We start from the raw sequence: 23066 nt of genomic DNA, 5'->3' as shown, positions 1-23066 counted from the left end.
AGGATTTCCAAAACTATGTTGAATAAAAGTGGTGAGAGTGGGCATTCTTGTCTTGTTCCTGATCTTAGTGGAAATGCTTTTGGCTTTTCACCATTGAGTATGATGTTAGCTGTGGGTTTGTCATATATGACCTTTATTATGTTGAGATACCTTCCCTCTATGCCCACTTTCTGTAGAACATTTTTTTATCATAAAAATGGATGTTGAATTTTGTCATAAAAATCATTTTATGTTACTTGATTGGTGTAAGGATTCCTAAACCCCATGACTAAAATTCAAACTCCAAATACAAGAGATAGACAGGCCTAGTGGTTTGGAGTTTTCAGGGAGAAATTTTTTTCACATTCAGAGTCCAAGTGGGGCAAGAAACCTTCCTTATCACCTCCCTGTTCTGGTAGGCATACTTTTAAAGCACCCTTTCACTGATGTTGCATCTTTTTGAGAGTCTCAGTTTTATGCAGCTATCTTTGTTCCAACTCTTTACCTTTTTTTCTCTAGCAACTAAACCCAAGCCCCTGGTGTTAAATGCCATAAACTACATAATCAATGCTGATTTTTAATAACTTTTCTTCATTTCTGACATACGATTTTTTCCTTTATTTCTTATGAAACAATAAAATTAATTGTTTTTAATCCACAGTTTCTAAGAATTTTAGTGAGAGTTGGTATGTGTTTGGTGTTATTGTAGTTCATAATATTGCCAGAATACTTATAGAGCTTCTAAAAGAAGGAACAAATTGATTATTTAGGCATGTATGAATTATCAAACACCTTTTCTTTATCAGGTTTTGTGGAAGGCTTTAGAAATCCATGTATACATGGAATAATCTCTACTTTTAAATTGTCCCTAGTCTAGTGGGAAAAAAAAACCAAAAAAATGATTATAATAGAGGATAAATACCAAAAATAGAGAGACAGGTCAAAAGAGAGAAAGGAACTGTTCTCAAAAAGGTAGCTAGAAGGCCAGATCCTAAGTCTTAGAATGTAATTTTTTTTCAACTAATGATATTTCCTTTGGGTTAGTTTTATACAAATCATTTTGTATTACTTTTTGTCTCTGAGAGATTGAGGTTCTGAAGGAATAGAACTACCTTATGTCGTAGACCCCCAAATAGGTGTGAAGCTCATAGAAGCAACCTGTGTGTTCAGTGTTTCTATATTTGAACTCCTTCCTGCAACTCAGAGAAGCTGCCACTAGGTTGATAGCTTTGGTCTTATGGTTGTAACTGATCAAGCTGGTTAGAAAAGACAAGGCATTTTTATTTTTGTTTAGTTACATTTTACATTTAAAAAATGTGTATAATAACTTAATTAGAGTTGATAATAAAGTTTGCCATAAAACAGAAAACTTTTGATGCCGAACAAATCCATTGCTTTTACATTTTTCAGTGAGATATTTTATTCATTACCTACCAATTTTACTGAGTTATTCAAAATCTAATACTTTATTTTAAAATTTTACCTAACCATACATCATGGACATTTACATTAAAAATATCATAATTTGGAAATTCATTTGATAATTGCATTTTTTTCTATTTTGTTCCATTTCCATTTCTATAATGTTTAGCTAGTAAGCCAGTTGAAATTTTTAATAAGATAATTTTTGCAGAATATAAAAATAGATGTAGCTATGTCTCTCATTATTCTCACTGTTAAATTGTCATTCTCTTATAACTTATCTATCATCAAGTTTTTCTAAGACTTCAGAAGATCATTACCTTTATATTCACTTTTAAAACTTTTTCATAGCCATAAATCCACTCATCCAGGTACTGAACCAAGATTCTTATAGTCAGTGTTCAACAAAGTTTGGTATTGGAAACCCTCATAGGAAACTTCTCTCTCTTTTTTTTTTTTTTTAATAACAGAAACCATCTTTGAGTGTATTTGTTAACTTGTCGGGAAGAAGAGATTCAATTTTTTCCTGTAGAATCTGAGTATTATGCTTTCATCCTCAGCGTAGTAAGTCAGAGTAATCATGGAATACTACATCACTGTCATAAGTGATCTAATTTCATACTCAGAAATATAAGGTAGTTGTTACTGTCTTGCATTCAAAGAGAAGGAAAACAGAGAGGACTTTCAATAATGGTGGCTGTAGAAGCTGGTGATTCCTTTTACAACAAACAAGTATAAAAGTTGTCAAAATTGTTGAAAATGACCATTTCAGGGCACGAGGAATTGACTAAAGACAGACAAAAAGATGAGAAGCATTTATTCTTGGAAAGCTGATTGTGGTCCTCTTGCTTGGGTCTGCTCCCTACCCGCCCTCTACCAGATAGGTGGGAAGAACAGTAGCTTTGTCAGCCTGGGATTGACTACGAAACCAGCAGCTTTACTGCCAGAAACAATTAATTCAAAAAGGAATGGGAAGAAAACCTTTTGGCTTTGCCAGCTAAAATGGCAGACTTAATTGGAAATAGATGGGGAAAACCCACATCTGTGCAAGACCAAGGTTGCCATTCCAATTTGGGGTGAGTGACAGATCATTCAGAAACTTATGGAGAGATTGTGGAAAGGACACAATAATGTAAAGCCTGAGATAAGCTTTTCCACACTTTCCTGCTGTCTGGGAAACTAAAATGCATAGGGGAGACCCAAGAGAACCTTGGCAAAATTGAAAGCCAAGGTACACGTAAGGATTGTATGAAACTTTATATGCATCCTCCAACCCACACAGAACAACTGACAGTTGGTGAAAGAATCCAGATGTTCGACTTCCCAAATAAAAACTCCAAAGCAGCCATTATAAATATGTTTAAAGATTTAAAGTAAGCTATATTAAATGAATTAAAGGAAAATATCTTAACAATTAATCAATCAACAGAGAATCTAAGAAAAGAAAAAAATATTTTAAAAATAATCAAATGGAAATTCTAACTAGTAAAGTAAAATAATTGATATGAAAAAATTCACCAGATGTGTTCAACAGAACACACTGAGAGTGCAGGGAAAACAAATATCAATGAAATTAAATATGAATAGAAATTGTTCAAATGGAATAATAGAGAAGAAAAATATTGACGAAAAATGAGCATAATGTCAGACACTTATAGAACAATGTCAGGTGTTCCAATATGTGTATAATGGAGACTTCAGGAGGGGGGTAGGAATAGAGACAGAAGAAAACATTTGGGGATATAGTGGTCCAAGCTTCCTAAATTTGATGAAAACCATTAATTTAAAGATCCCAAAGAAGTTCAATAAACCCAGAATAGGAAAAACACAAACATAACCACACCTAGACACAACATAGTCAAATTGCTGAAAACCAAAGCAAAGAGAGAAACCTTGAAAGCAGAAAGAGAAAAACAACTCATCAAATACAGGGAAACAACAATGCAATTCATGGCAACAAGGGAGTCCAGCAGGCAGTGGAGTGACATATTCAAAGCGCTGAAAGTTAAAAAAGTCAATCAAGAATTCTATACCTCCTTATTTTTCCAAGATGAGAGTGAAATAAATACATTTCCCAAATAAACAAAAACTTAGGGAATTCATTGCCAGCATAATTTCCCTACAAGAAATACTAAAGAAAGTCCTTTAGGTTGAAAGCAAATGACACCATGTGGCAACTTTGATCCACAAGAAAGAATGAAAACCACAGAATATACACAGCTTTGTTTTTTTCATTTTTTACTTTTTTTTTTTTAAAAATAAAACAACTATAATTCAGTATTATTGGGTTTATAGCCTATATAGTTGTAATATATGTGACAATATTAGCTACTTTGTACCCGTATAGCTTTATTTCCTTCCACCTTCTTTGTGCTATCTTTTGAGGGAATACAGTTAGCATTAACTTGAAGTAGGTTGTGATAAGTTACAGATAAATATTGAAATCTCTAGAGCAGCCCCTAAAAATACCTCAAAAACATAGTTAAGCTATCAGAGAAATTAAAATGGTACACTAAAAATATTTGTATAACACAAAAGAAGTCAATAAAGGAGAGGAAAAGGAACAAAAAGTCACAAGACATTTGTAAAACAAATAGCAAAGTGGCAGACATAAATCTATCCATATCAATAAGTGCATTAAATGTGAATAGATTAAATATTTCAACCAAAGGACATATACTGTCAAACTGGATAAAGAAACCAAGATCCATCTTTAAATGTTTTATTTAAAGATACAAATAAGTTGAAAAAACTTTTTAAAAGAAAAAAACAAACCATGCAAACAGTAATCGTAAGAGAGTTGGAGTGACTTTAATAATGTCAGACAAAATAGACTTTAAGACAGAAAAATACTACTAGAGACAAGGAGGGTGATTTCATAATGATTAAAGCATCAATCTATGAGGAAGTTACAATAGTTATAAATGTATATGTACCTACAAATAGAAGCCCAAAATACATTTTAAAATTGACTGAATTGAAAGAAAAAACAGACAATTTAACAATTATAGTTGGAGATTATATTAGTTAGGGTCCTCCAGAGAACAGAATAAGATATGTGTATGTATGCACACACATATATAATTATATATATATTCTTATAATATATTATATACAATATATATATTTTTTATAATAAAGATATTTTAAGGAATTGCTCACATGACTATGGAGGCTGCAAAGTCCCAAAATCTAAGTTGGCAATTCCGAAACCCAGGAGAGCTGGCGGTGTAGTTCTAGTCCAAGTCTGGAGTCCTGAGAATCACGAGAGCTGGCAGTGTAAGCTGCAATCCAAGGGCAGGACTGATATCCCAGTTGAAGGATCCAGGCACACAAAGTTTTCTCTGACTCAGCCTTTTTGTTCTATTTAGATCTTCAATAGATTAGATGAGCCCCACTCACATTAGGGAGAGCAATCTGCTTTGCTCAAGCTACCAATTCAAAAGATAGTCTCATCCAGAAGTACTCTCACAGACAGACCCATAATGTTCAGCCAAATGTTTTGGCACCCCGTGACCTAGTCGAACTGACATATAAAAGTAACCATTGCGGAGATTTCAATACTCCTCTCTCAATAATTGATAACAACTAAATAGAAAAATCAGTAAAAATACAGATGATTTGAAAACCACAATCAACCAACTTGATATTTTCTTTTATTAGCTGCCACATGTGTTACATATGAGAGGGTCAGTCTGGCCTAAATGCACATGGTGGAGATAAACAAGGCAATCAGGTATCTTATCCTGCCAGTAACAGAGTACAACCAGACACAGCGATGGAAACATTAGGATTGAGATATGGGCACAGGGCAAGAAAAGCAGTTTATGTTTATTTTAGTGATCAAGGTTACATCTTATGTATCAGCTATGAGTGGTGTCAGCAGCTAGACTGACTTGATACTGAAGACCCTCAATCTATTATAGTAGGTAATATCATTGTACCCAATTTTTCACTCCCCTGCTTATAAAAGATTATACATTTATACCTCCAAGGATTATATAGATCTCTCACATTGCCCTGAATTTACAGTGCCTCCCTATGAGAGGAGTATAATTCCCTACAACACAGATATCCTGCTTGACCATGTGATTTGATTTAGTCAGTGAAATGGGAGAGAAAGTGATATACCCAGAAACTTTAAGAGCCATTCTGTGATTCAACCTTTCAAGAATAACATGACCCAGATAGGACATGTTTGTTCAGCCTGGATCCCACACATGGAGCAAAGAAGCAGCTGACCTATAACTTGGAATGGAGCCACAGCTTATCTGAATCCAGCAAGCAAAGTGAGTGAAAAATAAGTTTTGTACCACTGCAATGTTGTCTGTTGTCACAGAATAACCTAGTGAAATGGGACTGATAAACTTTGATAATGAACACTCCAACTAATGCCACTACCCCAGTGTGGTAGACATTTATTGGAATGTCTATCCAGCCACTTTTCTCTGGTGCATAATAGGGTCCTGATCCACAGGCTAGGGCCATGGAAACCATACTGATATTATATCTCGTTATCACCATTTGGCCATAGCTGTTCAAAATGGGCCAAATTCTCTCCTTTGAGAATTTTACCCAAGGCCTGAAGCCTAGAAATTTGGAGCCAATTCATACCCACTGACAAGCATCCAGAAGAGGTCTACAAACTCCTACTGGTCCCTAGAGAAATCCTTGTTCTTACCCCATTCTGCTGCTTTATTAATTTCTCTTGGATTCCATATGATATCCCAGTATTCTTAAAAAAAACCAAAACCCCCAGCTGCATTTAAACATAAGCCAGTGCTAGTTGATTTGCAACCAAAAGAACCTTAACTAATACATCAAGCACCTAAAACTACCCTCATATTACTTGAATTCATTATCTACATGTTGGCTCAGCCAAGGCCAGCCCCTGCCAGGGACTGCTCCCACAGTGGCAGAAGATGTGGAAGGAGCCCTGGGCTAAGGGAGTTGGCCACTCTTTTAAGTCTGGCCAGGAACAAAGCAGAGCTTGGAGTTTCCAAATTCCATCCCTGCATTTAAATCTCACATGACATATTCCTTTTTTCTTTCTTACCGCCCTACATAGGGTCCAGGTTTCCAGTAGGCCTGATGCATCCTCTCCCTAGGTCACTGGGACAATGGGTGGGCAGAACATACCTGGTTCTGCAGAATTCTCTTGTGTGAATGAGTGGTCCCTGGCAGGGTTGTTTTTGGCCAAGTGGGTGCTGGGTATTTTCAGTTACAGTTGCACATCATTGCCTGCAATTTCTTGGTAGTATTCCAACCGAATGCATTAAACTATAATTGCTTTTATTAAGAGGAAGAACAGACATGCACTAACACATGGGTTTTGCAAAGTTAGGGACAGCTAACTAATGAAATAAAATTTTGTAAGAACAAAGCATGGAACTTCTTTTATTGGTATATTTACATTTTCTTTTCTTATGCACATCTGAAGAGAATGTCCTTTCGGCTACCAAATTTTCTCTAGGATACTTGCCAGATTTCTTGGCAAAAAGCTTTAAAGCTTTAGCAGTTGATAGAACAATTATAGGAGGTGTTTCTCCTTCTCACACAGTTCTAGCCAAAGTGTCCCGATCACTCCTTTAAGCTTTAGATCCATCTGTCTAAATATCGGCTGGATATTTCCAATCTGGAGGTCAGTCCACCAGACCTAAACTCAGTTTGGTGCAAACAAAATTCACCATATCTCTCCCTTCCCAGAGCTCATATCTCTCTTCCTTCTATATAATCAAGCTGTGTGGTTAGTACTATCCACCCACACCAGCCAATTAGAAATCTATCATCCTTGACTCTACCCTTTCTATGACATTCCATATCCAATTAGTCACTATCTTCTATTTGACTTTCCAGATAGTTTTTAAGTCTGTTACTTCACTGCCTTAAGAGATGAATTATGCTGAATCATTACAATGGCTCTTTAATAGGTTTCCAGATAAAACACTTACTGTAATACCTCCTCTCCCCGATCAGTTATTCGTATTGCTACTAAAGTGATCCTCCTAAAGGGGATAAGTTGGATAGTGCTACTCCTGGTAAATTTTTGAATTTAATACTGTGGGTAATATGGAAACCTACATGTTAAAGTTACATGTTAACATCAACTTTCTTAATAACTAAAATTTTAATACTTAATATTCCATTAAACATGTATTTTCACTTTTTAATTGCTGCTTAAATCTTTATTGCAAAATACAATAAATTAAATGACCATTGTAACAAGTGTGTTTATACTTCTATCTATGCATTCTACCTCAGGAACTGTCAGCCTTTTTTTCCCCCCACACATATTTCACTTACACTTAATCTATAATTTCATACATTTCCTGCTGACCCACTGATTGGCAGCCTGGAAACTTTATGCATCTTGAAGGCCAAGGCAAGGACCATGGCATAACTGACTTGTACAACAAGTGGCTGGCAGGCTAAGTAGAATGAATTCTTTCTGCCACTCCTACCTGAGACCAAAAACAGTTAGATGTCCCTACCCAATCATATCTGAGTATACTGTTTTTTCAGTGAGTACCAGAGAGAACTTTTTATTTACCTTGCATCTGAAAAGTGTCAGGGAGAAAAATAAGTTATCATATGGGTCATTGTGATTATCTTTCATATTTCATCATGTGTTAAAGTGAGAACTTATCTCACACATACTTGACAAGACTATGATAGAAACTTGAAGGACAAAGTGATTTTCTACCAGATCCATCCCAGGGCATTGTTATGTAACTATTAATAATAACATCTTTTAAAAAATGAAAAATCCAGAACAAATCCTGAACTCAATGGGCTGCTGAGATGATAGGAATATACTGGAACTTTCTCAGGCAAAGTATGACATACGGTCATGCTTTTTATAGAAATCTAAAGGCTTAGATGCCTTATCATGAAATAATGGAGTTGTTTTACAGAGAATATTTGCTTTATTAAAATTCTACTGATCATTTCCCAAATATCAATTATGTAAATTCTAGTTTGCCTTTTCCCTTTCCTTTTATTCTCAGTGGAAATCAAATCCTAAAAAAACCATTAGTTTCAGCAAACTAATAATAGAAGGAAAACTCCTCAATCTGATGAAAAGCATCTATAAAAAACCTAGAGCTAATATCATACTTAATGATGAAATACTAAATGCTTTCGCCATAAGATCAGTACCAAGAAAGGATGCCATTCTCACCAGTTCTATTCAGTGTTATACGGGAGGTCATAGCCATTGAGATAAGGCAAGAAAAAGAAATAAAATAATAAGTTTTAACAAAGGAAAAGAAAATGGTCTATTTTCTGTTGATGGGATTTTTTTGTGTAGAAAATCCAATCCCATATTACCAGAAAGTTTTGTACTTGTGAGGCATGTGATACTTCACTTCAAACTTGGCTATTGACTCTTATGTGTATGGACTATACTAGGATTTTACTAGGAAATGCCAGAGGGAGGAGTGAGAGTTAAGATGTGGATGCTTAGACTCCATTCTAAAGCCTTAAAAATCAAATAATTGCTCAGTTCCTTATAATTTTCAAAGCACATGTATATTCATAATTTGATATGAACTTCATAAGCTTCTGTGAAATCTGCATAGTAAATATCATTATTCCCACATAATAGGTAAGGCAACTGAAGTTCAACAAAGTGAAATGATTTGTGTGTTTTGGTGCAGCTAGTAAGTTAGCAGCAGTAATTGCTTTGGACTGCAAGGAGGTCATAGGCTAGTGATGAACAGATCAGAGATAGACCTGATTTGTACTCTGACACTTTTTCCAAACCAAATTACTCAACAGGTACTTATGCCTATGATTTGACCATGGAGCTCATCCTTTTATTTATTTATTTTTTTATCTTTTGGACTATTGTCCGAGTTGGGACATCTAAAGTGGGAAACTGAATCTAGGCTAATGTTCTTGGACTTGTAAGGGAAAATCCCAACTTGAAATTACTAAGTGAAAACCCTAAACCTGGAAAACAAAATAGCTCCATGTGTTCTGACCTGTTGGAGAGATCATATCTGCATTTAAACAATAATAAAAATAATTACCCCTCTTGGGAACATAAATTCAGAGTCTAAGGACTGATTTTTAGCTGATAGACAAGTCATTTTAACTAAGCAGGCATAGTACTGGGGAAAAGAGAGCTAGGAATGGGTTCAGAAATTCTGGGTTTTAATTCTGAATCCGCTGTACCATGTAGTGGGAAATTATGCAGGCCCCTTCTATTCTCTGCATCTCCAATTCCTCACCCATCAGAGGGGTGCCAGATGAGCATAGGCCCGTCTAATTATTATCATCTAGAGTCTTAATATGAGTTTCCTTTTAGGTAATCTGTTTTTGTTTTTCTTAAGGGGCTAACACAAATCAACCCATTCTAATACGGTGAAACATTTTTTTCACAAAATATTCAGAGGAAGAGAATCTGTGGTTATGTAATTTAACCTATTCTTTTTAACCAAGTTAGCATATCATAGTGGAAGAAAATAGGAACATTGGAGCCAGACTTGACTTCAAATTCTTGTGACTTCATACAAGTTACTCTTCCACTCTGGGCTTCAGTTAGGTTTTTGTTCTTTATTGTAAAATAACAGAGTTAGTATCTCCCTTATAGGTGTCCAGAAGATTAAAACCAGTGTAAATAAAATTTCTGGAATATAGTAGATTCTCCCAAGGAGGCTCTTACTGACGGAATATTTGTATCCTCTGCTCCCAAATTCATATATTGAAGCCCTAACACCTAATGTATTGATGGTATTTGGAGGTGGGGCCTTCTGGAGATAATTATGATTAGATGAGGTCATGATGGGATTAGTGTCCTCATAAGAAAAAGAAGAGACAAGAGGTGTCTCTCTCCCTCCCTCTTCCTCCTTCTCCCTTCCCCTCTCCTCCTCTCCTCCTCTTCCCTCCATCATGTGAGGACACAGTGAGAAGACAGCTGTCTATAAGCCAAGCCAGGAAGCTGTTTCTCACCAGGAACCAAATCTGCCAGCACCTTGCTCTTAGACTTTTCAGCCTCCAGAATAGTGAGAAATAAAAGCCACTCTTCTATGGTATTTGTTATAGCAGCCCAAGCAGACTAAGATGGTGGCTATTATAAACCAGATGATTAAACTAAGAGAAAGAGATCACCCAGCAAATAGAGTCAGAGCTAAGATGAGAACTTAGGCTGCTTGACCTCCAAACCTCTGGTCCCCAGTGGTGTAATCTGAAAGGCAATTCTGCTCTATCACTGGGTTGTCTGAGAAAAGATGAACCATCTTTATGTACAGTCATTTTCTCCTTTCACAATGTGGAAAATTTAAACCCTTTCGGCCGACAGCCTGCCCGCACACTCCCAGGAGACACGAAGATCCTGGCAAGCCCTGTGTTCCAAAATCACCCTTCTCCAATTTCACTCCCCCAGGTTCCTCAGTTAGCAGCCCCAGCAGCTCCTCTCCACCGAGCCAGTTCTGGGGTTGGGGCCTAATGCATCACAGGTGGGTTCTGGCTCCAAACTCATTCCAGATGGCCTCACAGTCTAAGCTTCCCAGCAGCCCATTATATTTTGGTGATGCTGGGATCATTAATGATGCTGAAGGACCGTGAGTGCTGAGGATGGCAGAGACATGCTCTGAAATCAGGACCCTTGAGAGGCCTTGTAGAGTGGAGCACCCGCCGTAATATATGCTTTCACAGGGAGCAAGCATATGCTGACCTTGGTGCTCAGAGGTCACTGTGAGGGGCCAATGGATTTGACATTGTGAACAGTCTGTCTGCTTGGGTCACAGAACAAGCATAAAGGAATCATCTGTGTTCTTACAGAAAATAACTCCATTGCCTCTGGGCTCTAGAGAGAGTAAGGGTATATCCTTGAACCCTGGTAATTGTTGTACCAGTTATTCCTGGGGGTGGGGGGAAATGACATGCTGGGGCAATTGTTTAGGGGCACAGGGTGAAACTCATAGTTTTTAACCCTGTAACAGCCAGATCACTTCAGGAAGGTTGTAACATTCTGCTAATTGCATCTTTATGTTACTGAATAGCCTCATTCTACAAAAGAATTTCAACTCCCTTTCTAGCTGGAAACTTCCCAAGGCAGATACTAGAAGTTGAGCAAATATCAGGCTATTCAAGAAGCTTTTAAATATATATGCTTTCACAAAAAAAAAAAAAAAAAAAAGAAAAGCACATTTGGAGTTACCCATGTTTTGGGGTCTTAAGAGCTAAGCCAAAAAAATCTTGAGTCAAGAGCATGGCATTTAAAGCCAGTCATTCTTGAACTTAAATCTCAACCTCACCACTTACTAGCTTGGAGAATTTGTTGGAGAAATCTTTCACTTTTCTGGCAGCTATTATTATCTGTGAAATTGGGATAATCCCCGCATAAAAGGGTGTTTGTTGGTTTTGTTTACTTCCTTGTTCATATATATTTTTTCACCCTCATTCATTCATGCATTCATTATTTATTCTGAGTGCCTGCTGTGTGCCACACACATGCTAAATGATACAAGAAACCTAGTTTAGAAACTGATGTTTTAACTCAACAAATATTTGTTGAGCACTCATTTAGTGCCAGTTGCTATGCAAGGCAATGGGCAAAGTGTGGTGTACACACAATGTCTGTCCTTAAGGGGGTTAGGGCTTAGTATATATTAAACCAAGTTCACTATAGCATGACTACTGCTGCAATTGTATGTTCTTGTACATGCAATATGATTGGGCAGAGCAGAATTTGCTTGACTGGTTCACTAACTCCCTCTAAAGAGAGGACAGTCAACCTGGGTTCTGAGGAGGTGCTGGAAGGAAAGAGCCACGCAGGAGGAAGTTTATGCTGTGGTCATTCTAGAAGAAATCTGAAGCATATAGGAATGCATGCATTCATTCCAAAGACAAATTCCTAAAGTTCTCAATATATATAATTATTTTTACTTTGATACCATTCACATACTCACTACCAGGAAATAATTTTTAATGCTCCACGCTTTATTCCTGAAACAATTATAACAAAATCATAAGCATTTGATTGGTGAGGTTGAAGTTCTCATCAACCACTGTGGTGGAAACTGCTAGCTTATCCCAGTCCATTTTCCCTTTTGCCATATGAGCAAAACACTGACTTTGTTCTAGCTGAAAGATTGCATTTGTCTTTCAATGCAAAGACAAATGCAGGGAGATGTATTTGTACCTTTGGCTGAGGGAGATGGTTGGCAAAGAAATGGTTATTTTGTTTTTAAGTTGAAAGTTTAACATAGGCTGAGAAACAGGTTTTGGGGGATTTGTGCAGCAGGGGAGTTAAAAGATTATAACTATATAGCATTGGACATAGACCTAAATAAATATAATGTGATTCTATCCTGAGCCTGGGGCTGCAATAAGAGTGCATGAGTGTATCAACCCTTTACATGTATTAAATTTTCACCTCCAAGCAAGCTGCTTTCTGTTTCCACCACTCACTCCCTAGGGCCACACAGTTCATTAGTAACAGGACTAAGATTCAAACTTCAGTTCATTGCACTACAAATTGACACTTGCAAGAGTTAGAATAGTAGGACTTGAGACAATATATTGAAAGCGCCCAGCATTAGCCATAGAATATTGTTGGTGTTGAATCTGTTTCAAGTTTCCTTTTCCCCTCTCTCCTCTTTACTGTGGTATACTGGACTCCAGCAAGATCAAAACAAACTTGTTGACAACCCGTTTGAGTTCTTTTTAGAATGTGTGTGCAGTATGTACTCACACAGGCATGGGTGAGGGAGAGTGGTTGTTTAGAGAACACCGTACAGGTATCAAGAAGATGCAGTGCAGCGTCTTGTGTTTATCTGGACTGCAACAGAGCATGTTACAGCATCTCATCACCTGGTCTGGAGACTGGACCCCTTGATTGGGACCTGGTTTCAATACCCATTAAGAAATCCAGTTTGGCTCATGAGCCAAGTATATCTTTTTTCCATATTTGTCTTTGCAGTTTCTATAGCATACCTTTCGGATGTCTGGGCTGCTGTACAATGTGCAAATGATGAGCAAATAGAGGCCTGAGTGTCAGCTACTTAAGCGAGACTCAAACAAGCCACATATGTGTACGGTTCCCATACATACATGTGCATACACAATATAAAATTGTTCCCAATAGCAGCTAAAGGAAAAGCAACTAGCAAAAGAAGTCGGTGGTCAGTGTTGTAAGAATGAGTCATTTGGCAGCTACCTGGCCACACTCTGTGTGCGTCCACATCCGTAGATCCTGCCATTGCCTGCCTCCTATTCTCACGCGAGCACTCATATTTCTGTTTTTTGCCTTCCTGCTTTTACTCTTGCTGTCCCCTCCTCCAGGGATGTCATCTATTTTTAACTCCTACACCTTCCAAGACTTGCTTAAGGCTAGAGGTTCTCTCGTAAAGATCTTCTATCTTTGCTAAATCACGCTCTCCTGGTTAGAAGGGATTACGTGTTTTAGTAATTGCAATTCCCAAAATCCCCCCAAATCATGTATATTTAAGGATTTTATTTTAATGTAAGGAAATGCTGGTATTAGCAGTATTTTGTAAGAATGTTCACACTATAAAATTTTAAAACAAATGAAACGGAATATTTAACACCTAGCACATATATTTATAAGTATAGTAAAAAGTCAAGTTAAATGATAGAAATATGAATGTTAAACATATACCATTCTAATAAATTAAGCAAGAGCAACAAACATTGTGCACAAGAAAATGTATTCATACAAATTTGAAAATGAAATCTGAATTACAAAAAGTACAATCTTAAAAACAGCATCAATTTTACATTAGTTGGAAAGGCAGTGTTTAATGAGGAACTGGTTGTCTTCAGTTTGGTCTACTCTTGTAGATTCTGTTGCAGAGAAAACTATATCAAAGCCAAGGGCTGGATGACTTGAAGATGATGGAGCAACCTTATAACTATGAAGAACCAAAAATGCTTCCTTTGAAAATTAAGTTTCAATACACGAAAAAAAATTGTACAACTAAGTTCTTAATTTTTCAGTTTCACTACTATTACCTTTGTATTCCACATTTTTGGAAATCTTTCACCTAAAGTAAGAATCACACCTACACTAGATGCATTCTCTTACTAATTGTCATTTTCTTCTTCCTCACAGTCACTTGCAGATTAAGGAACCAGAGTTCATGTCCTAAATGGGCATAATTTTGTTTGATTTGAAATTTAGATGTACATAACCCTCTGGGTATATCCAAGATATAAATGACTGAGATTCCAGAGTTTATAAAAAACTCTACAATAATGATATCACATATGTACAAATCAATATTTATTTATATAGAAATAGCGTGGTGTTAGGGATTTCCAAAAAACAGTATTATAAGCTCTAGTATCTTATGAATCTCCACACAGGACTTGGTGAATTCATTTCTTTGAATATTTACTGCAGACCTTTCAGGGCCCAGGCCTGTGCTGCACCCAGATGTGAAGTGGAGCCAGAGCCAGGCCTGCTTGTCCTTGTGCACTTGCTGCTTTGGTGGGGGAGCCGGCATTGACCAAACACAAATGTGCATCACTGATTGTGACACTGCTTGAAGGAGAGGAGCAGTGACCACAGAAGAGCATGGCAGGAAACTTAATGTAAATCAAGGAATTAGTGAAAACTATATAAACAGAAATCTGAAAAATGAGTAGAAATTAGCAGATGGAAGTTTGAAAAGTGGGGAGAAAATTAAAATGTTCTATGCAGAAGAAATACCATGTGCTGAGGTTTTGAGGCAGAAAGAGCTTAAGGTTATTTAGCTCATTTGGGGAACTGAAATAAGGTACTTTTTTTTCTCCTTTGCAAAGATGTGCTAGGAGACTTGTGTGAAAGGAGGAAAGGAGGTGGAGAGAGGTAGGCTTGAAGGGCAGTGCCCTCCCATTAGGGTTGTAGCTAGTCTATATAGCCTCTGTGCAAATTAGAAAAGCCTCCTTCTCTGGGCAGAAGAAACCCCACCCACAGAAATTGGTAAACAGAGCATAGGATGGAGTTTAATCCCAGTACCCCATTGGCCTTTGTTCAATGTACAATGATAGGTGATGGAATTAAGTGATATTATTCAATTTGTTTCAGAAATGAGACTTATTAGTTTCCTATTTCTGCATAACAAATTACCCCAATACTTAGTGGTGTAAAAACACAGTAACTACCATCTCTCACAGTTTTTGAGGGTCAGAAGTTTCAAAGTGGATTGGCTAGGCAGTTCTGGGTCAGGAAGTTTAGCCAGATGTCAGCAGAGGCTGCAGGATCCACTTCCAAGGTGACTCACTCAGAGAGTGGGCAACCATTCAGCTTTGCATGAGATGGAGGGGTTTCCAAGGATGTAGAACTTCTTGTGCTAAATCCAGGAGAGTATCAGGCAACTGGGATGACTGGTTACCCAACACACTCAACTCATGGCTGGCAAATTGGTGCTAGCTGTCAGTGGGAGGACTTGGTTCCTTTACAAGTGTGTGCATCATTCTGCTTGGGTAACCTTACAGCATGGCAAATGCTTTGTGCCAAAGTGTAAGAGATTCAAGACACCAAGGTATATGCTGCAGTGCCCTTATCACCTAGGGTGGAAGTCAAACATTGTCCCTTCCATCATAGGATATTGGTGACAAAAACCAGCCCTGATTTAATGTGGATAGAGACTATACAAGAGCATCAGTATGAGGACACAAGGGTCATTAGGGGTCATTCTGGAGACTGCTTGCCATATCTTGTTTGGAAGAGGGCAAGAGTGGAACAAAGAGGCTGGTAGGAGACTCTTAAAATGGACTCTTAGTGGTTTGGACTACAACACTGTCAGAAGTAATGAAGAAAAGTAAACAGATGTGATATAATAGTTGGACATGTAATTAATACCTAACAATACATAGCCATCCTTTTGTATTCTTAGATTCAGGTGTTGGAATAAGCCACCCAATTCAGTTCACTTGTAGTAAGCACCTACTATTGTGCCATATACATAGTTTGGACTGGGAGATTTAATGCATTAGGTCTCATTGAGCTCCCCATCTTTCAGCTTGTTTAGCAGTTATGTAACTTGCCAGAATCAACAACTAATGAGTGTTGGAACTGGACCCAAACTCTGGGATTCAGAACGAGGAAGTCCATGATATCTATGTATTTTCCTAAACAGGTAAATATCCCATGCATTTTAAAGATATAAGCTTTTATTATTTACCTAACAAGCAAAAAATGAGGTTATTTTCATTCCTAAATAAAGTAGTATAATTATTTTCATATGTTAAAAACGTTTTATCTAAACCTGTTCAATAATTTAATACCACAAACTTATGTTATACCCATAGGCTTACCATATGTGGTATATAGTTTAATACATCCAACCTATATCCCTTTTATAGGTGAGGAAGCTGAGGATCCAAGAGTCTACATGATGGGCCTATAATCTTAGAGATACTTGTAGTCATTTACAAAGCTCAGACCCAGGGCTCTTTCCATTGTGCTACAATGCCTTCCTCAGAATAATGAGACTTCCTAGGTCAGAGGGACAAAGGACAGCAGTGAAAGGGGGACCAATCATTCTTCCTCCTAGGTAGGCGATAGAAGTTAAGACCATGTTCTTTAGAACCAGGTAGACTTGAGTTCAAATTCCTATTCTAGGATTTACAAGTCCTTGAGAAAATTATTTCAGCTCTTGGAGCTTTGGGTTCTTCTTGAGTAAAATAGGGATCATTACAATTACCTCCAAACTCTACAAGGTTTAGATGAGTTAGGATATGTTTAGAAAAATATAGATGCCATTTCTACTGTAAGGGAACACTAGGTTCCCTTTGAGGCAGATTTGCTTAATTTCAGTGTTTCAGTCACTCAATGAGACCAGAGAAAAGACAACATTTCCCTTGGTCTGTGAGCCAAAACTCAGATTAAAATGCCTGAGGGGTTTTGGAAATATACACTTCTTCCCTAGATTACACTACCCAGAGGTACTAGGGTAGATCTCCCAGGCTTGAAGAAATCAATATATGGCCCTTGGTCAGGAGCCTGGCAGTATCAGAGGTTTCTTCACATGTTTCTAGACAATATTTTCCTAAAACATTTCTTTTAAGTTTTGGATATTATTTTGCTTTCTTGTATGTTTTTTAAAAAAATCTTGGAATGGATAACTTTATACATTATAAAACTATGAAATTTAATATATACTAAGTTCCTTTTGTAGTATTTTCCAATTTATAAGACCTTTTCACATGTGGTCTCTTGTTTCATCTTGAAATGCTGTGGGAAATAGGAAGACCATGGCTTAGTTTCATATTACAGATTGATGGACCTGCACCCAGAGAGAAGTAAAAGGTCTGGAAGGTGATTCAGATGTAGGTGAGAAGGCAGGGGTGGGGGCAGGGGACAACAGAGGAAAGATGTCACAGGTAGGGTTTTAGAAGATGATTTTGGAAAAGTTTGAGATAATGATGGAAGATTGGGACACAGCTGCTGATTGTGTCTTTGTGTGTGATTGTGTGTGTGTGTGTTGGGTTGTGGAAAATTGTGTAGATGAGCCAACTGGAGAACAAATTTTATTTATGATGATTTTTTGTGTGCTGTGAATGGGATTCTTACTTGGCATTGTTCAGGAGACTTCAGTGAAGATTTAAATTACTTTTTAAATTATTTTTGTATGTTAATCTGATGTCTTCTGATAATGATGCTATAATGGAGGGGATCATAGATTATCTCAGCTTTGTACAAGCTATATAAATATATGAACTCTTTGGTCCTCAGGGAGAATCTGGAACTTGGAGGTCCCCTCCTGATTGTATTGCACTGTGCCAAGGGTTTATTGTGAGACTGTGTTTCAGCCTTTCCTACCTGTTTCAATGTGGGTATTGTCTCAGTTGCCTGATGTGTAGGAGTCACTCAGCTAGTTTTTGGATTTCTCTGAGACTTGCTCCATGTATAGCTGTAAATTTGGTGCATCTGTAGGAAGAAGGAATTTCAGAAACCTCCTATGTCACCATCTTGATCCCTCCCTGTCAAATGCCCAATTTTCAACAAAAGATCACAAGGCATACAAAGAAATAAGAAACTTGGACAACTCAAATGAACATAATAAATCTCCAGAAAGCAATGTTAAAGAAGTAGAGACTGTGGAATATCTTGACAAAGACTTTAAAATGACTGTCTTGAATGTGCCCAAAGAGCTAAAGCAAAACATGGACAGATAACTAAAAGAAATGAGGAAACAATGTATGAACAAAATGAGAATATCAACAAAGAGATAGATAGAAATTTTAAAAAATCTGGAGTGGAAAAACACAGTAACTGAATTGAAAAACTCACTAGAGGGGTTTGACAGCAGAATCAACCAGGCAGAAGAGGCAGCAAACTTAAGACTGGTCATTTGAAATTATCAAGTCTCATGAACAAAAAGAATAGTAAATTGAGAAAAGTGAACAGAGCCTAAGGGACTTATGGGAAACCATCAAGTAGGCCAAAATATGCATAATGGGAGTCCAGGAAGAAGAAGGAGAGAGAGAAGGTGGCAGAGAGTGTACTTGAAGAAATAATGGCCAAAACTTTCCAAATTTGAGGAATGACATGGATATATAAATACAAGAAACTTAAGGAATAAAAAGTATGATAAATCCAGAGACTCAAACCCACATGCAACATTATAATCAAACTGTAGAAAGACAAAGAGTGATTCATGAAAGCAACAAAAGAAAAGTGATTTGTAATGTACAAATTATCTTCAATAAGATTATCAGATGATATTTCAGCAGAAACGCTGTAAGCTGAAGGAAGTGGGATGATATATTTAAAGTGTTGGGGAAAAAAGAGTTAACTGAGAGGTCTTTATCTGGCAATACTGTCTTTCAAAAATGAGGGAGAAATTAAGTCATTCTAGATTAAGACAAAGTTGAGAGAGTTTGTTATCACTAGACATGGTCAAAAAGGACTGCTAAAAATCCTTCAAATTGGAATGAAAAGAAACTAGACAATATCTCAAAGCAATATGAAAATATAAAGTTCTTCGATAAAGGCAAATACATGAACAGATACAAAAGTCTTTATTATTGCGATGTTGGTTCATAATTTCACTTAAAATTCTCTTGTAAAATTTAAAAGACAAAAGTATAAAAATAATTATTAATCATATGTTAATGGGTACACAATATATAATGATATAATGTATGACATCAATAATGGAAGGGTGGATGGCATGGTAAAGGAGCAGAATTTTTGTAAATGATTGAAGTTGGTTTGAGTTTAAAATATTTCTATAACTTTAGGATATTATATGTAATCCCCATGGTAACCACTATGAAAATATTTATAGAATAGACACAAAAGGAAATACAAAGAGAATCAAAACACCTCACTACAAAAATCAACTGAACACAACAAAGGAAGACACTAAGGGAAGAAATGAGGAACAAGAAAGCTATAAGCCATATAGAAAACAGATAACAAAATAGCAAGGCCTTCTCTATCAGTAATTACCTAAAATGCAAATGCATGAAACTCTTCAAAATACATATGTTGACAGAATAGATTAAAAACAATATCTGAGTATATGCTGTCTACCAGAAACTCACTTTAGGACACATATAGCTTGAAAGTGAAAAGATGAAAAAAGATATTCTGTGCAAATAGTAACCCAAAGAAAGCAAGGTTGGCTATACTACTAACAAACAAAATAGACTTTAAGTCAAAAACTGTTATAAAAGAGACTAAAAAGGACGTATATAATGATAAAAGGGTAAAGTCACCAAGGAGATATAACAATTATTTGCATATAGGCACTAACATTACAACTCCCAAATATATGAATCAAAAAGTGACAGCATTGAAGAGATAGACAGCTCTACAATAATAGGAAACTTCCATACCCTGCTTTCAATAATGGATAGAACAATTGTATAAAAGATCAATAAGGAAATAGAGGAGTTGAACGATACTACTGACTAAGTGGACCTAATCAACATATACAGAACATTCCACACAGGAACTGCAAAATACATATTTTTCCTAAGTGCATGTAGAACATTCTCCAGGATGGACCATATGTTAGGCCACAAAACAAGTTTTCAATAAATTTAAAAGATTGAAATCATTTCTGATCACAATGAAATAAAACTAGAAATCAATAGAAGAAAAATTTAAAACCCACAAATATGTAGAAATTAAACACATTCTTACCCTACCAATAAACCATAGAATAAATCACAAGAGAAATTAGAAAATAGCTTGAGACAAATGAAAATGAAAACACAAGATATCAAAATATATGGGTTACAGCAAAACCTGGGCAGAGGGAAATTTATAGCTGTAGTAGGTTATATTAAAGGAAAACATAGATCTCAAATCAACAACCTAAATTTATATCTTAAGGAACTAGAAAAAGAAGGAAAAAACAAACACAGAGCTAAGAGAAGGGAGGAAATAATAAAGGTTTCAGTAGAGGTAAACAAAACAGAGAATAGGAAAAACAGTAAATAAAACTCAATGAAACCAAAAGTTGGTTCTTTGAAAAAATTAACAAAATTGACAACCCTTTGGCTAGATTGACAAAGAAAAAATAACTAATTTCAGAAACTAAAGAGGAGATATTAATACTGATTACAGAAATAAAAAGGATTATAAGAGTACTATGAACAATTGCACACCAACTAATTGGAAAACCTCTACAAATGGACAGTTTCCTAGAAACATACCACCTACCAAGATTGAATCATGAAGAAATAGAAAGTATGAACAGACCTATAAGTAATGACAAGATTGAATCAATAATCAAAAACTTATCAAAGAAAAACATAAGACCAGATGGCTCTACTGGTGAATTTTACCAAACATTTGAAGAAGAATTAAAGCCAATCCTCCTCAAACTCTAAGAAATTGAAGAGGAGGGATCATCTCCAAACTCATTCTGAAGTCAGCATTAGCCAGATGCTGAAGCCAGAAAAAGACAAAACAAGAAGTAGAGCTACCGACCAATACTCCTTATGAATACTGGTGCAAAACTCTTCAGTAAAGACTAGCAAACAGAATTCAACAGCACATTAAAAGGATTACAAACCATGATAAAGGGGGATTTATTCCTGTATTGCAAAAATAGTTCAACACATGAAAATCAATAAAATACACACACTAACAGAAGGAAAAAAACCCACTACATGACCATCTCAAGTGGTACAGAAAATGCATTTGATAACATTCAACACCTTTTCATGATAAAAAAACAGTCAAACTAAGAACAGAAGACAACTACTTTAATGTAATAAAGGCCATATATGAAAATGCCACCGCTAACACCATAATGGTGAAAGACTGAAAGCTTTTCCTTTAAGAACAGAAGTAAGACAAGGGTCCCCAATTTTGCCACCTGTATTTAACATAATACTGGAAATCCTAGCCAAAGAAATTAGCCAAGAAAAAGAAAAGACACCCAAATTGGAAACAGAGTAGTAAAAGTATATTGATTCTCAAGTGACATGAGCTTATATGTAGAAAGCCCTAAATATTCCATGAAAAATCTGTCAGAGCTAATAAGTACATTCAGCAAAGTTGTGGGATACAAAATCAATACATAAAAATCAGTTTTATACATATACACTAACAATGAACACTCAAATAAGGAAACTAAGAAAACAATACCATTTACAAAAGCATCAAAAAGAATAAAATACTTAGGAATAAACTTAACCAAGGAGGTGAAAGACTTGTAAACTGAAAACTACAAAACATTGTTGAAAGAAATTAAAGAAGACACTGATAAATGGAAAGACATCCTGTGGCCATGGATTGGAAGACTTAATATTGTTAAGATGTCAATACTACCCAAAGAAATCTGCAGATTCAATGCAATCTCTATTAAAATCCCAAAGACTATTTTTTAGAAATAGAAAAATTCATCCTAAAATTCACACGGAATATCAAGAGACTCTGAATAGCTAAAACCATCTTGAAATGGAACAAAATTGGAAGTCATATTTTGATTTCAAAATTTATTACAAAGCTACAGTAATCAAAATAGTGTGGTGCTGGGATAAAGACTAATGGAATAGAAGAGAGCACCCAGAAATAAATCTGCATATATTGGGTCAAATGATTTTTGACAAAGGTGCCAATGGGGAAAGGACAGTCATTTCAACAAATGGTGTTGGATAAACTGGATATCTACATGCAAAAGAATGGTTTTGGACCCTTAACTTACACCATAAACAAAAATTAACTAAAAATGGACCAAAGACCTAAACTTAAGAGCTAAACCTATAGAACTTTATAAGAAAACAGAGAAAAGCTCCAAGACATTGGATTAGGCAATGATTTTTTGGATATGACACCAAAAGCACAGACAACAAAAGAAAATAGGTAAACTGGACTATATTAAAATTTAAAAATTCTGTGCAAAGGATGCAAACAGAGTGAAAAGACAACCCACAGAATGGGAGAACATATTTGCAAATCATAAATCTGATAAGGAGCTAATATGCAGAATATATAAAGAACTTCTACAACTTAACATCAGGAACAAAAACCCAATTAAAAAATGGACAAAAGACTTGAATAAACACTTCCCCAAAGAAGCTACACAAATGGCCAATAAACACATGAAAATATACTCAACTTTATTAATCATTAGAGAAATGTAAAAACCACAGTGAGATACCATCTCACACCCATTTGGATGGCTAGTAAGGAGAGAAAGAAAGGAAGAAAGCAACAGGTGTTGGAGAGAATATGAAAAAATTGG

At 36.2% G+C, this 23066-nt stretch overlaps 1 long non-coding RNA gene across 1 annotated transcript in view; it reads left to right on the top strand.

Annotated features, from left to right (window-relative positions):
* Positions 1 to 646: 646 nt before the first annotated feature.
* Positions 647 to 23066, top strand: part of LOC309613431 — an 88059-nt gene continuing 65639 nt past the window's right edge. The window contains exon 1 of the long non-coding RNA XR_014235722.1: positions 647 to 5690. This is a non-coding gene — a long non-coding RNA (uncharacterized lncRNA). The remainder of the gene's footprint in view (positions 5691 to 23066) is intronic.

This window comes from Balaenoptera borealis (assembly GCF_965194805.1).
Source record: "Balaenoptera borealis genome assembly, chromosome: 1".
Classification (NCBI taxonomy): Eukaryota; Metazoa; Chordata; class Mammalia; order Artiodactyla; family Balaenopteridae; genus Balaenoptera; species Balaenoptera borealis.
The sequence above is the reverse complement of the archived record's forward strand: the minus strand, read 5'-3'. Positions and strand labels throughout refer to the sequence as shown.